Source organism: Echinops telfairi, unplaced genomic scaffold (genome assembly GCF_000313985.2).
Source record: "Echinops telfairi isolate 266 unplaced genomic scaffold, ASM31398v2 ScPeMD7_7401;HRSCAF=8416, whole genome shotgun sequence".
Lineage (NCBI taxonomy): Eukaryota > Metazoa > Chordata > Mammalia > Afrosoricida > Tenrecidae > Echinops > Echinops telfairi.
The window spans coordinates 10,939,425-10,943,856 of record NW_022111301.1 but is presented as its reverse complement, the minus strand read 5'-3'; positions in this window follow the sequence as shown (position 1 = coordinate 10,943,856).

Here is a 4,432-nt window from a genome sequence, read left to right as displayed (position 1 = left end):
TTTATAAATTATCATGAGGGAGGGGAGAGCGGGGAGGGAGGGGAAAAATGAGGACCTGATGCCAGGGGCTTAAGTGGGAAGCAACTGTTTTGAAAATGATGAGGGCAATGAATGTACAAATGTGCTTTATACAATTGATGTATGTATGGATTGTGATACGAGTTGTATGAGCCCTTAATAAAACCACTAAAACAAACAAACAAAACAAGAGAAAACAAAAAAATAAAAGTATAGAAAAACAAAATTTGAGACTAATCAAATATGCTTTTGGTATAAGATTTTATTTTTGCTCTGTAAGGTTTACTTTTTGTTTTATTTGAACAGCTTTTAATTCTTATTTCATTAGTTTTCAAATTTGTTTTATAATTTGTGGAAAAATTTGAAAGTAAATTTACCAAATCAGCATAACTGAGAATCATGCATGTCTTTGTTCAGCTACATAATAAGTACAATCTTCCTACCTTTACAAAGGTATTTTCATTGGTTACACAAATGAAGTGCAGTATATCAGCTGGTAATGTCTTTGTATTCAGACAAAATTTTCAAGTCTAAATCCAGTCGTGTTTTCATATCACTGGAAGACACAAGTGACACTGAAAGAGAAATCCTTTTTCCGCAAACCTTTGGCCCACTTTCTCGTACAAGAGCATAGCTTCTGTTACAAGAATAAGATTGGAGTAAATTTCTAAACCTATGCAATAAAAAGCAAGTGGAGCAATGCAAGAGTAAACACCCAAATCCAGTTTACATCTGTCTGATTCTTTTCCTTCAAAACCAATGTAAATATATATTTTAAATTTTAATCCGTTTTTTACATACACACACATCTATTTTTAAAACTGTGTGTGTGTTCTCTAGAGAGGCAAAGTCAGTGAAATATATGTATCTATGTATATAGAAATTTGCATCAAGAAAATAGCTCATAGAGAAGCAGATAAGTCCAAGCCTGGACAGGTGCCAAAATCATGGGTCAGATGTTAGACTGCTGGCTTCTGACTAGAGTATCTGTGTGGGATGATAAACCCAAGATTGTCATGAAGATGACAGGCTGGTTGCTGCAGATGAGAATTAATTCAGGTTTAGCAGGTCTGGTTTGTGGTTGCTGATTATATGACAGGTTGTGGTGATTCTAAGAATTGACAATCACTATTGAAAGTTGTTTACTAAAGTTCAGAGAACATGAGATTTAAGAGAAGGATATAGCATTCACAGGCAGCAAAAATCAAACAAGTTTTCCACTGCATCCACAACCTCATAACCCCGAAGACATTTCTTTTCAATTGCTTGCATAAAGGCTATGATCTTAGGGCATTGCATCCCACCCATCCTAGTATTCTTACAGCTCACAGGCTATACATACTAGATCATACTGGAGACAATTACATTGTGCTAGATCACATCAAGGGCAATTACTAAGTCTTAGTTCTAAATCACTGACATTCCTGGCTGATCAAGTTGACACAAAACCTAATTATGGTGAAAACTGTCAAAACTCCCTTATTCCATTTTCCCTTCCCTGGTAAGCACTAATACTTTTGGTTCCTTTATACAAGTTTTTGCTCATTTCATAGAAGAGAGATCCTGCAACACTAGTCTCTCTGAAAGTTACGTATTTCACTTATGCTGGTATTTTCAAGATTCAGCATGGTGTGAGTCATCAACACTTAGTTTTTATTTGTGGCCGAATTATATTCCACTGTATGCATGTACCTAATTTATTGATCCATTCATCTCGATGAACATATTTATTTTCACCTTTGAGCTATTGTGCAAAGTACTTCATGAATATTAGTGTGCAAGTTTTTGATTCAATTCCTGCATTAACTTCTTTTGGATTTTTAATAGGATTGTACTCCTGGACCATATGTTAATTCTATATTCAAATTTTTATGTAAATGACAAACTCTTTCCTGTGAGGGAAAAGTTGTTTACTCCTTAAGCAAACAGGTCTGGACCACCACGTTCCACAGTTCATGGCCGTTGGAGAAAGCTGATGGCTCAACCACGGGAGCTGATGAAACAATGGTTGGCCTGTGTCTCTGCCTGACATAAGCAGACACTTGTCCCTTATGCCCTGACTAAAGTTTCAGAGGGCAGCAGTCTTCAAATTTATTAGTTACTTCATGTCCCAAGCCTCAGCTTTCCCTCCCAATCATGAATAACTTGGTGGTTGTGTTAAAGTTTCTTCATAAACCTTCAAATCATGAATTGTCATTGTGTGTAATACTGGCACAAGATGCAGGCTACATGACAGGAAGAGTATTTAAACCTGCCCCTACTAAAGACTGGGGCCCTGAAATACCTATACTGCAGAGACCCCTGAGCCTTAACTTTCGACTATCCCCGTTTTTAGTCGTTTTATTAGGGGCTCATACAACTCTTATCACCATCCATACATGCATCAATTGTGTAAAGCACATTTGTACATTCATTGCCCTCATCATTCTAAAAACATTTGCTCTCCACCTAAGCCCCTGGCATCAGCTCCTCATTTTCCCCTCCCTCCCTGCTTCCCCCTCCCTCATGAACGCTTGATAATTTATAAATTATTATTTTGTCATATCTTACACTGTCCGACGTCTCCCTTCACTCACTTTTCTGTTGTTCATCCCCCAGGGAGGAGGTCACATGTAGATCCTTGTAATCGGTTCCCCCTTTCCAACCCACTCTCCCTCTCCCCTCCCAGTATTGTCACTCACACCACTGGTCCTAAAGGGATCATCCACCCTGGATTCCCTGTGTTTCAGGTTCCTATCTGTACCTATCTGTATCGACTATCTCTTTTGTATATAAGTTTTATTCTTGAAGATAAGTACCCTCTCAAACCCGTATGTAACATAAGAGCCATTCTCTACATATCTTAGGGTTTTCCATGGTGGCCATAACCTTTTACATTTCTACCAGTTGTGGCTGATAGTTACAATTTCTCTACAATTTCACCAATACCTGTAATCTCTGTTCAACATCTGTTATATGTTGATGGAGGTTTTCCAATAAAATGGAAGCATTCTTCCTATCACATGTACTTAAAGAGAAGTAATTGTGTTAGTAAAATTGACTTTTCAGATGTGAAAATCCAAACAGCTCTCATAAAATTGATTTTTAATATCCTCAATTAGTTGCCCTTTCCTTTGTAAAAGTTCCACCAGGTATTTTGTGAAACACAGTATGTCAACTTCAGTTAAATGGATGTATGTTGCATTTGTTGTTGTTGTTGTTGAATACCAGTGAATTCTATCCATTTTATAATGATCTTTTGTAAAATAGAATGAAACTTGCCCAGGCCTGTACCATCCTCATGATCTGTTATATACTTGAAATTATTATTTCAGCCATTAGATTAATCAACCTCATTGAGGTCCTTTCTCCTGTCTGTGACCCCCAGCTTTGCCAAACATTATGTCCTTCTCAAGTGATTGATCTCACCTGGCAACATGTTCCGAGAAAGCAAGATGAAGTTGCCATCACTGCTTTAAGAAGCACGTTGCTTGTGCTTTCTCCAGGCAGAGTTGTTCTGTTAACTCATGGTATAGTCAATATTTTTCCATCAACACCACCATTCAAATTGCCTTTTATCCCCCCACCCCCCATCATGCTTTCACACACACATAATCCAATGGAAAGGACCATGACTTGGGTCATGTGTGCCCTAGTCAGCAAACTAACATTGTTTTTAAGACTCGAATCATTCAGTTCTTGTTGGGAATGTACACAGCAAAACATGCATCAGTTTTTCTGTTACCACATATTACTACAATGACATTTATTACATCTTTGAACTGTGCAACCATTTTCAACTTTCTCCTGAGTAGTTCTTTTATTATTAAAATCCCTCTGTACTGTCTATTTTCTATCTCATTATTCCAGTTACCATTTTCAATTTGATCTCACATAGGCTGATTTTGAAGAGCACAGGGCTCATTCTTTACTTGTGAAGCTATATTTTACCACTTTAAAGAAGAGGGCTTTGTCTGAAGATATGTGTAATGCAAAACACCATTTGATTTATTCACTGCTGTTTCCATGGGCATTGATTATTCATCCGATCATAATAAAATTCTTGACAATTTTAATTCTGCATTGTACTCCACAAATAATCTGATGTGAAGAAGTATCTACATCCACTGAAAAGGAAGACTTTGGGGACTATGGAGTGGTACATAAGTAGAAGAGCAGCTTTAATTCCTACTTCAATTTCAGGACAGCTCTTCCAACCTTCCAAGGTACTTTACCCCACTGTTTTCTTTAGTCCATAATTTTCACTTACTACAATGTATGAGCATCATCATAATTTAGATCCAAGAGAAGGTCACTCAAGAAATGACTTCTGGTGGCATTTTTGGAATAACAACCAAATCTATCAATAGGATTATCAAAGATTTTCAAGTTAAATTCACCCAGATAGTTTCCGTGATGAGTAACTTTTTAAGTA